The sequence below is a fragment of the Gossypium arboreum genome, chromosome 7, assembly GCF_025698485.1.
Source record: "Gossypium arboreum isolate Shixiya-1 chromosome 7, ASM2569848v2, whole genome shotgun sequence".
Taxonomy (NCBI): Eukaryota; Viridiplantae; Streptophyta; class Magnoliopsida; order Malvales; family Malvaceae; genus Gossypium; species Gossypium arboreum.
The window spans coordinates 69656991-69670001 of record NC_069076.1 but is presented as its reverse complement, the minus strand read 5'-3'; positions in this window follow the sequence as shown (position 1 = coordinate 69670001).

Below are 13011 nucleotides of genomic sequence, written 5' to 3'. Positions count from 1 at the left end.
GATAAAAAGGACTAGATCGCGTAAAGTGTAAAAGTGATGTTCTTTTAGCTAAAGGTATTAAATGGATATGGCATTAAAAGGTTAAGGGATTTATGTTGCAATTAGCCCACATTTAAATTGGGTGGACAAAGATGGACATTAATATGATGATTTTAATGTTTTTTCATTAAGGTTAAATAGGTAATTTGATAATTAAAGTTAATTAGAATGAAACAAAACAAATTTCTTTCTCCATTCATCATCTTCAACCGTTTTCTAAAGGGAAAGAAACCATTTTTTTCTTATTCTAGGGTTCAGTCACTTTGAGGCTAAACTGGTAAGTGATCTTTGTCCATTTTTTTAATGATTTATGTGTTTTTTAATCATTGCAAATAGGTCTAGCTAGCCTAGGGACTGTTTTACAAATTTTTTAAAGATTTAGAATGTTTCTATTGACGAATAAGCATTTATTTTGATGATTGATGATAGATTATAAATTTTTGATGATAGTTATACAAGTTTTGTTAAGTGATTTTTAGTGAAAATGAAAATTAGAGATTAAATTGTGAAATTTGGAAACTTTGTGGTTAAAATGTGCAATAAATGGAAAATATGGTCTGCTAGGGACCTAATTGTAATTCGGCTAGCATGGGTTTCGGTTGAATAGGCAAATGTGGAAAAGTGCCTTAATGTGAATTTTGGACTAAATTGAATGGAGTGGTGATTAAATAAGTTAAATTTGATTATATTTAGATCAAGAAAGGTGAAAGACGGACTTAGATTGGGGAAAGAACAAGGTTTCGGAATAGTTGACTCGTTTTGCCATTTTAGCGTATGACGTAAGTTCGTATGTATTAAGCATTGTTATAATTATGTTTTTAATGCTTTAATATTAAATGAATTGTGAATACAACTCTACGGATACGTTCGATGACGATTCAATAAGTGTGAAATCCTAGTTGAACCGTAGGAATAGATTAGGATATGAATGACATGTCATTAGGCTTATTGTGATTATGTGATCCGGGTACTGGTCCTGTACATCTTACCGGTGGCTGAGTATACCAGCATGTGTTGCAGTTACTTAACAGCTTGTGTGAGCAGCATCGTGTAGTTACGTTTCGACTGACAGCTTGTGTGAGCAGGCCCGTTGATTGCTCTAGTGTGAGCAGTTTATGTGATACGAGATTGAGATAGCTTCGGCTATATATGTGGCACTTAGGGTGCGAGTTTCCCGAGTATCCGATGGTATTCCAAATGATTCAACGGGTAAATATAAGACGTGGTTAAGTATGAGATTGATACGAGATGGTGCAGGTATGTACATGAACCATATAAGCTTTAAATTGAAGTGATTTATGAAGATCATATATAATTTTATGATTGAATAAGTGAAAGGTCTGTTAGTTAATATGAGTTACATGATGATATATTCAATTTGTTGAATTGTGTATTTATGATTATATTGAGTTTATTGCAAACGAGCTTATTAAGCTATAACGCTTACTTTGTTTATTTTTTCATGTTTTATAGTGACTTCAAAGCTAGCTCGGATTTGGGGATCGTCGGAGACTACGTCACACTATCCTACTATCACTTTGGTACTATTGAGCTTATGTGTTGAGTATATGGCATGTGTAATGTAACACCCCAAACCCGACCTAGACGTTATGGCCAGATCTGACGTGTCACATGGACTTACGACTTAGTATGCATTCGTTGGTTTAAGTGATTAGGGTGGTCTTTGTAAAAACAACGGTTGAATGAAAAACCGGTTTATCAATCTTTAGGCTATCCATTTGTTGTGCTTGTTGAGTCTTGGAAAACGTTCATTAATCTTGAAAACCCATGACCTAACACTAGCATTTCGACATAGCATAAATATAATCGAAAATAAAACCATAGCGGAAAAAGAAATTTAAATAGCGGCCTTATTACAACTTAAGACCCAAAATTAAATCGAATATGAAATAATAAAATAAACTAACTTAGAAAAACCAACTTTGCAGATGATGTGGCCACTCAAGATCCCTCAGCTCCAAGCCCACTATGGTTGGAGATTTCTCTGAGATGAAAATAAAGGGTGAGTTCGGTAAACTCGATGTGTAACATAACCCAACCATAGCCCAAAAGCAGATCAAACCTCGAGTCGACTTATCGGGCCTTGGCCTAGTCTGAAATCAGAATGGAACCCATAGGCCCATAGCGAGATCTGAACAATATATCATGAATGCGAAATCCCACCTAGATCCATCCATAACACCCCCGCACCGACCTTACACCATGTGGGAGACTACTCGACCCACCCAACTGCTACACACCACGAAATTGCAGCGAGGTGCGGATATTGTGTGAAGTCACAGATCTGAATATTGTGGCTATATATATATATATATATATATATATATATATATATGTGGCAAAGCCACAGATTGCAAATTTGCCGGATATTGTGAAGTCACGGAAGCGGATATATGTGGTGAGGCCACAGTTGCGTGAGGTGCGAACACTTCCTCCATCAATATAAACCCATGTCCCATGCAATGAAATAATATGTCATGGCATACGATATCTGAAGCAGAACATCATGCTTTTCAAAAAAAAAATAACCCTAGGGTAAAATCGTAATTTTGCATGCATAAGGGTATTTCAATAATTATTACCTATTGCTAAGGTTTCATGCTCATTCTAACGTTTACCAAGTAATCGAAGTACTTACCTCGTCTTTTTACCAAAGTGGGCCCGTTGGCCCATTGGCGTTTTGGCCCATTAAGCCCAAAAATATCGTTGTGCGAAAATGCATACTGCACTCTAATCATCCAAATGCACCATATTCATTAACAATCGTCTCACGAGCTTTCCAGACGCTCGCGATTTCTAAAATACCAACGTTTGATATTTTGGCTTTTCTGGATTCGGTCTAAGGGAGGTGTCGTTTACACACCTGGTTGATGATGATTGATGATGATATCTCCCACGCGATAATCCTACAATCGATCACTAACACATTAGACTTACGAATTAACGATAACTAAGATAAATCCACGTCAACTAACCCAATCATCACACAAGTTAGTCATTTACGCACGAGGGCAAATTAGTCATTTTACCCTCCGGGGTAAATCGGTGTCCCACGCTCTGAGGGTATTTTAGTAATTCTACAACTTATCCACTTGGGCCTACGGACCCATTGGGACCACATGGCCCATTTTAGTCCATCGCGGCCCGAAATAGCAGTCCTACTGTTAGAGTAATGAGAAATACACACCTGTTAGGAGACTGCAGTTAATCCGCGCTCCAAACACTCTTAGCTGACACCCAACCCAAACGAGCACGTCATAAAGCGAAAGGGATCAGCCAAGAATGATATGCCTACTCTCCTCATGGTTTGCTCTATTTAAAGCCAGCTCTCCATCTACTCTTATGTTAGCTTCCCGATATGGGATCCCTCCATCACCAGAGTTTAAAACCAACACCAACTCTTGCCGTCCCAACATAGCAAAATAATCAACCTTTGCGTGCCAAGGGATTTGAACCAAAGTCCTCTCACATGAAAACTCACGCCACCACCACTAGGCCATCAACTCATTTGTGTCATAAATCCAACACATTAAACTTTAAAGCGCACCTACTTGCTTCCAGATTTATTGAAAAGAAAAACCAAAATATATTGCAAGAGCCAAGACTTGAACCTTGGACCCCTTACTTCCTCTATGGCGTCACTTCCTTGTCCCCTAAGTGGCGCCACCTTGGCACTACACCACACTCCTTTTTGTGTCATCTTTTACCCCTTTACTGTTAAAAGCCCAAACGCCAATTGCATCACCTGTTCATAAAATTAAAATTCTGAATACTACCACGGATTTAACTTAAGTTTGGGCCTTCCAAAGGCCCACTAACCTACTAAAATATATATTTTAACCAACCAGAACATACACAAAATTTAAAAATCACAGAAACACAGAAAACCCGAAAATTGGGGCGTTACATGTAAGACCCAAAATTCACGGGCATCAAAAAAGTGTATTATCGGGCCTCCGTCTTAATAAACTGAATTCATAAATAATTAATAGAAATATTTATGAGTCCAGTAGTGTGTTTAATTAGGCTTTAATTAGGTGAATTTAACTTAATTAGGAGAAATTAGGAAAAAGGATTAAATTGAATAAAGGGTAAAAGTTTAATTATAGTTTAAAGAAAAACTTAAGGGGCTAAATAAGAAATTAGACTAATTGCTTAGAACGAGGCGGTTAATGAGTATAAAATCTTGAGATTTTGTTATCAATTTATTATTATAATTATTATTATGGTTTTTATTTAAATATTATTATTAATATTATTATATTATGAAATAAAATAAATTAAAACAAGTGTATGGTGATAAAATGATACAAGTGTAATAATGTATATATATACACTTGTATTATAATTATTTATTTACTTAAAATTTAAGTTAAAAGATATTTATTAATTAAATAATTATATTATAAGATTTTGTATGATAAATAAATAAAAGAAAGACAAATGGATGGTCATGATAATATTCAAATGTAAAAATATTTATATGTACAATTGTGATATATGCATTTGTTATTAAATAGATATTTATTATAATTATTATTATAGTTTTATATTAAATTATTAAATTATGATTATGATTATTATTATTATTATTATTATTATTATTATTAAAATAAATTAAAATGAAGACAATTGTATAATGATTAATGGTACATGTGTAAAATATATATAAATACACTTGTAATAAAATAAAATACTTTCTTATAATTTAAGTAAAAGATATTTGTGAATTAAATATTATTATATTATATTATTATTATAATGTATTGTTATTAATATTATTAACTAACATATATATATATATATACATGAAATAAAGTAAAAAAAAAAGAAACAAAAAGGAGAAAAGAAACAAAAGCTTTCGAAATAGGGAGAAAGGAAAGAAGAAAAGAAAAGAAAAGGGAGAAATAGGGATTTTAAAGCTTGGAGCTTAAATAGGTAAGTCAATTAAGTCATTTTCTTTTAATTTTGATGTCTTAGAAGCTTTACAACAAAGTTTTGTTGAAATTAAGTTGAAGTTTTGGAAGTTCTTAGGTTTTTAAACATAATTCATGTTGAACAAAATGATGAATTAGGGGTTTAATTGATAGAATTTTTAGTTAGAATTGATTAAAGAATTAAATTGTAAAAGAAGCTGTTAGTTTTACATAGTAAGGACTAAATTGCAAGAATTTCAAAATTAGGTTTTATGTTGAAATTAGATAGTTATGTCTAAGTTTGGTTGAAAATTGAGTAGAAATAAAGTATGGATTGAGATAGAAAAGTAAGTGAATTTATTTAAGACTAAATTGAAATTAAAGTAGAAAATTGAATAGAAATTCAATTTATTAGATAAAAATTAATGTTGTATTAATGATTATGAAATTTATCTTAATTTTTCAGTAGCCAATATTGCACTGAGGCATTCGCAAAGAAAGGAAGAGAAAAAATAGATGAGGAGTAAAATGAGAAATCACGGTTTGTATTACTATAATTCAAATCTATTTGTTACTAATTGTTATATTTTAATTAAAATGCATGATAAGTAAAATTAGGTAAGCAATTGAGATGATAATATTGATTTGAATGAAATTGATTCAAAAATGTTTATGGCTATTGAAATTGAATGTGAACAAATTGGAAATTAAAAGAGATTTGAATTAAGTAATTGAATTATGAATTATGTGAATATTTGAACGTATATTGATTGGAAACTAAGAGTGATTTGAATTGAATCAAATTGAATTGAATGAAGAAAATATGTGAGTAATGAAATTTATATTGATTGAAAAGTAATTAGTGATTTGAATTTGATTGGAAAATGAATTAAAATATGAATGAAATAAAAATGAATTAGTTTATGAATATGTGAATTGTGTATTGATTGAAAAGTGGTTTGAATTGAATCGAAATATGATTATATGTAATTATCTGAAATATATATTGGTATTGAATTGTTTATTGACTAGAAAGTGGAAAAGTGAATTTGAATTGAATGAGAATTGAATTGAATTGTGAATTTGAATTGAAAGTGAAATTGAAATTGAAAGTGATTTGAAATGTGAATTTGGAGACCCTATTAACTAGTCGGACTGAGTCGGATATAGTTGGCATGCCATATGTGACAGCCCTAATTTGACCCTAGTCAGGAATGGTTTTGGGACCACAAAAATCGAGTCACAAAAATAATTAAATGTTATATTCTATGCCTATTATAAGTGAAAGTGTATGTGTGAAAGTTTCCTGCTTTGATTTTTGTCATTTAAATGTGAAATTAATTAAAAAGGACTTATGTAAAAAATATTGAAATTGTGGTAGGTTGAAGTGTAGTGGTCAAATATTGCATGGCTTAAAATATGGGGATTTGCATGTCAAATTCCCCATTTTTATATAAGTGGCCAACCATGATGATGGTTGAATAGCCATAAATGCATTATATATTATATTATAATAGTTAATGGTTTAAATTTTAAAATAAAAAAAAGGGGAAGCCATACATCCTTGCCTTGTGCTTGCCAAATGTTGAGAAAGAAAGAAGAAATATAATTATTAAATGATATTTGGCCACTATATAGGTAAGTGGACGGTAATGGACCACCATTAAAAAGGTTTTGATATTAAATTACAAAGATTAATTTAGTAATTGGCTTATTAAAATGAAATATAATAGAAAATGGTGATAAATCAAAGTTACACCCATCCTTTCTTGCATTTTTGCCGAAAATCATAAAGAAAAGAAAAAGGAAATGAAGCTAAGGCATTCGGCTATGGTGAATGTATAGATTAAGGTATGTTTAATGTTCTTTCATTGAAAATCCTTGTATATTTGGAGTGGTCATCAAGTATAGAAGTCAGCTCATGGCAAAATTTTTGTAAATGGATGAAGATGACATTTGGTCATGGATGTTTATATTTCTTTGATGTTGTTTTTGATGTTTTGTGTATTGAGGGTTGATAATAGATGCTAATAATGTTTTTATTTTCTACTTAATATCTTATTGATTATGAGTTAACATGAATATTTAGTTGAACATATACCTTGAATTATGTTCAAAAATTTTAATTGATTAGTTGTACTCTTCTTTTTGCTTTTGAATATTCGAAATATTGAAGGTGAAAGACTGGAAAATTTCAAGTTGAAATGTTGTCCAAATGCTGGAAATTTAGCATGCATATTCTTTTATTTAAATGCTTTGACCGAATGTTGGAAGTTAACTTGCATGCTGTCTGGTTGCTACATGAGGGAGTTAAAATTGAACTTAAGATAGTTTATTACTAATTAATTTGCTGCTGTAATGCTGTAAATTATTGGCTCTCCAAATTAGGACAAATTTATGGTACTTAGCTAATTAATATGCTATTGTAATACTTAAATTATTGGCTGTCCAAATTAGGACAAAATCATGGTGTTATGTGCTAGCATGATATGTATGTGTGATTTAAGTGAAAAATGTTTAGATGATTTATAGTAATTGGCTAATGTGTTTTTGTGGATATAGATGCCGAATGCGGACTCAAGAAATTAATTGGAAAATTTGTTGTTTGTTTAGGTGATAGAAAGTATGAAATGGTCTTATGTGATACGTGTATATAAGTAGATGGAAGTGAAGTGTCCTATATTTTTGTGTATGAGATTAATTGCACTTTGATTTTAATGTGCATGATTATTACTATGTTTAAAACGTGTGAAAGCGGAATATGCTCATGATACAATGCTTGATTAGTTGATTAACAATAAGTTAAATTTGTGTAATTCAAGCTCAAGAGCATAAGGAGCCAATTTTGGATAAAGGGAAAGCGAAACTAGTCGATTAGTCAATCCGTAGTTATTCGATAAAATCCAAGGTAAGTTTTGAGTAGTTACCTTTAGTATATAATTGATGATGCCTTGATATGTGTATATTAGATGAATTGTGACCTTTTGGTTCTACTTGAATTAAGTTGTGTGATAAATAATTTATGTATATGACTTATAGTCGAATGGTCACTATGGGTTAAGCTTGAATGATGAAATGGATATGTGATATTTATGTATGACTTTTGAACCGAAATGTAAATGACGGTGTTCATATGGAGATTATATCCGAATGTAGCAAATGACTACTGATGTGATATGTTGAATGAGATGTGTTAATATATGATTAAATATGCATGATATTTGATGTATATCCGGACTTAAGGTCCGCAGGCTTCGTGCTGGAATTGTATCCGGACTTAAGGTCCGCAAGCTTCGTGCTGGAATTGTATCCGGACTTAAGGTCCGTAAGCTTCGTGCTGGAATTGTATCCGGGCTTAAAGACCCGCAGGCTATATGCTGGAATTATATCCGGGCTTAAAGACCCGCAGGCTTTGTGCTGGAATTGTATCCAGACTTAAGGTCCGCAGGCTTCGTGCTAGAATTGTATTCGGGCTTAAAGACCCACAGGCTTCGTGCTGGAATTGTATCTGGGCTTAAAGACCCGCAGGCTTTGTGCTGGAATTGTATCCGGACTTAAGATCCGTAGGCTTCGTGCTGGTACTATATTCGGACTTAAGGTCCGTAGGCTTCGTACTGGTACTATATCCGAGCTTAAAGTCCCGTAGAGTTTGTGTTGGTGATTGAATTCGGGGTTTAAACCTAGCAGGCTTAACGCCGATGATTCGAATAAGATTATAAATTTGAATGTTCGAGGAAAACTACTACTGATTATGTATGTTACATTATGAGGGCCAGGTACGTATTATGTACTCGTATGCGATTTTGATTTGGATTGAATTATAAGTGTATAAAGTGATGCATATGTGAATAAGTGTTACAACTATAAATGTGATCGTGATACATTCGGTAAATCTATGAAGTTATGTGGAAGTATATGATTGTTATATGTGATTATGATAATGGAAAATTAAATGTGGATATGATACTGTATTTTGTTCGTTTTGATTGAATTAAAGTTGATAGTGAAGCATTTTAAATGCCTATGTTATATAAGTTCAATCTTGAATGACATGATATACATGTTTAAATAATATGAAAGCAAAGAATGTGTGAAAGAGTAGATTGTAATAAATCTACTTGGGACAGCAGCAGTAACATGATTTTTGGAAAATCACCATAAATAGTGGGAGTTGAGTTAGAGGCTGAATAAATTATTAATGAAAGCTTAATGAGTCTTGTTTCTTATAAAAGAAACTGTGTAAGCAAAAGAATTGCCGATAATGAGATATTTGAAGTGGCGTGGGACAGAGTCAAAATGACTTCGAGGTCCCCTGTTCTGTTTTTATAAAATCATTGTAAATTTTACAATGATGGTTATAAAATAAAATTTATATGATTAGACTCCTTAATGAGTCTAGTTTCAAATGAAATAAACAAGAACATGTTTTGAATTCTGTACAATGAGAAATCTGATTCAAAGTGAAGAATGGTCAGAATAGTAAAACAGTAAAACAGGAGAAACTTTAAGAAAAATCTGGTATTGATTGGACAATCCAAAAATTCTGAAAATTTTATGGATAGAAGATATATGAGTCTATTTTCAGGGAAAATTAACGTCAATTGATTTGGAGTTTTGTAGCTCCAGTTATAAATAATTTAGTGACTGTTGCTTAGGAAGACAGCTTGTCATGAAATTGAGTATATGTTGTAAACATTGATTAAACATGTAAATGAGCTGCTAATTGTTTTCTTAAGAACTTACTAAGCTTAAAGCTTACCCCCCCTTCTTTCCCATGTTCTCTAGGATTGCCAAGTTTGCTCTGGTTGGAGTTCGCCGGAGATATTATCACACTGTCGAGCTAACGCTATTGGTGTAGTGAATTCAAGTACTTTGGGTCTATGGCATGTATAGGTGTGTAAATATTAGAGTATGTGAAATGGCTTTAACCGTATGTGTTGGCCTATTTTGATTATGGGGTTGTAAATCCATTTTAATTATGCATGTATGTGCTATGGTATTTCGTGATGAGTTTATAATGATTAATGCATGAATTTTCCAAGTTTTTCTTAAGTTCTCGGTTTAGTCCCGAACCACCCCGGATGTATGTTTTGGGCCTCGTAAGCCCGCATAAGGGACATATTGCAAAAAAAAAAAAAGAAAAGTTTTTAATTGTTTGAGGTTTCTTGGCCCTGTTTAGTATAGAAGCGTTAGTAAAAGTCAGATAGCACCTCGAACCCCGTCCCGGCTTCTGATGCGGGCGAGGGGCATTACACCATAGGATTGGAAGAGTTCAGGGATACTTCAACCTTGAGTCGATGAGACACTGGGTGTCACTATTTTACTTCGGATAGATTCGATAAGGTATTGGGTACTACTTTGCTTCGGCTCTGCCGATGAGACACTGGGTGTCAACTTTGCTTCGAACTATCCAATAAGGCACTGGGTGCCAATCTGGTGTGTTTGGTTGGATTCGCGTATCTGCCAAAGTCTGAGTCTGTTAATAGGGGTAATTAAATGGAAAGTTAAATCAACTGAATTGAATCGATTGATCCATTGGAAAGAAATGAGAAAGTAGATTATAAATTGAAAATGTGACTTGAATTTGTGAGTGGAATTAAGATGTGAGATTTGAAGCATGAATTTAAGGTTTATGAATTTGCTAAAATATCGAATTATTGATATTGAAATCAGTTGAATAAATGAAATGAGAAAATCAAATGAATTGATCAATTGAACTATTGAAAGTATGAGAAAGTGAAATTATGAATTGAAATGTGAATTGAAATTGAGATATCGAAATAAGAAATGAAAATAGAATGATTTGGAAATAATGAAATAGTGTATGAGTTAGTTGAATATAATCTTATGAATTAATTATAATTATTTTTATTGAAAAATGTTGGTTTAAATAATTATTGAAAGACTAATGTTGTAAGGTTTTAGATATGGAATAGAATAAGTTATTGAATTAGGATATAGAAATGAAATATATGAAATAATGATTTTATGAAATGGTTATTGATGAAATGCATGAAAATGGATATTGATATAATAAGAAGATATATAAATTAAAATAAAGAAAAGCTATTTAAGATATATATTATTAGAATAAATTTAAAGTTTAAATGCATAAATGATTTATTGAAGGTAAAATAGTGGTAAGATTTAATATGTATATATATTGTTTTTACCTTAAGTATTTGAATTATAGTAATACCATTGGGTGTATACTCAAGATACAGTTTGTTTCCATGCATGATTAGGTATGTGAAATTTTGAAGAGTTGAGATTACGAGTTTTCATCTCATCACATCTTCAAGCAACAAGAGGGTATGTTTTAAAATTTTGAATAGAATGACATGTACTTAGGAAAAATTAAGTATGTCCCAAGTGGTAGTACTAGATTTAAATATAAATTATTTAAATTTATTATTTGTCTGTTTTTATGTTAAAATATAATAGTAATTAGCCATGAATTACTTTGGCACCAAATCTAATATTCCTGTATCAGGTTCCTTGAGTCGAACATGGTATAGGGGTGTTACAGCGACTTTGGTCATTTTGGTTATGAGTTGATAATGATTTTGGCCATTTGAATTGGCTTGTAAATGTTTATTTGATTTATTTTGGTATGTTTGAATCATGTATATATATGTGCTTATGTCTTGTGTACTGTATTGGATGATGGTTGTGTGATACTTGATGGTAATAGGTATTATGAGTATCAAATGGTTGAGGTGTAGATATTGGTATACTTGTGAGATTAGGCTAAATAATGCATATTTGAGTTTTTTTTATTATGTTTGAGTAAGTGAAATTTGGTATGAATTGGATGACATATTGGGATATTGTGTGTCTTGTATATTGTCGGTATTGAAATGGTATAAATGATGCTTGGTTAAGGTTGATTTAATGCCTATTTATGCCTTATTTTAGTGCCATTTGGTTTGGTGTAGGTGTGCACAAGTTTGGGTGGAAAAATGGCTTGGTAAATAACCTATTATTGTCCACACGGGCATGTGTCTTAGCCGTGTGTGATACATGGTCATGTACACGGCCTTGTGTCCCTTGATGTTGAAATAGAAACCAAGTCAGTATGCTCCACACGGCCTTACACACGAGCGTATGACTTGGCCATGTGGCATAAGTCAGTATACCCTACAGGTTTGGCACGGCCTAGCACACGACCTGGCACATGGGCATGTATGGCCATTTTTAAGGCACACGGGCTAGCCACACGGGCGTGTGACCCAAGTCAGAGAGTCACATGGGGTCGGACACGGGCTGGGACACGGCCATGTGCTTCCATTTTGAATGTACACACTGCCTGTGACACGAGCATGTCTTTGGCCGTGTGAGACACACGGGCATGTATCCCCTGTTTTTGAGGAAAATTTTTTAAGTGTTCTAAGAATTTCCAAAGTTATCGGTTTAGTCCTGAACCACTCCCAATGCATGTTTGGGGCATCGTAGGCTCGTATTAGGGACAATATGATTGGTTGTGATTGAATTGTACTTGAATTGATTAAATTGTATGTGAAATGTATGTTTAAATGTGTGATAAGTTCGGTAATGCTCCATAACCCTATTTTGGTATTGAATATGGGTGAGGGGTATTACACCTTAAAATTGAGAAACAGAATACTCAACATTGAGCACACGGATAGAGACACGACATGTGTCTCAGCCATGTGAGGTACACGGTCTAACATATGGGCGTGTGACCTGGCTGTGAAACCTGCACCTAATTTTCGAAAAATAAATTGACTACACGGCTTAGTACATGGGCGTGTGTCTAGCCGTGTGACCTAAGTCAGGGAGTTACATGGGGTAGGACACGGCCTAAAGTATGAGCATGTCAAAGGGTCACACGGGCATGTCCCTTGACTACACGGGCGTGTGTGCCCTGTACCAGGGAAAAGTTTTAGAAATCTGCGAAAAATTCTCTGAGTTCCTGATTTAGTCCTGACTCGTTTCTAATCCTTAAATTGGGCCTCGTGGGCCCATTCAAGTGACGATATGATTAATTTTGTAAAATGAATAGTAAATAACA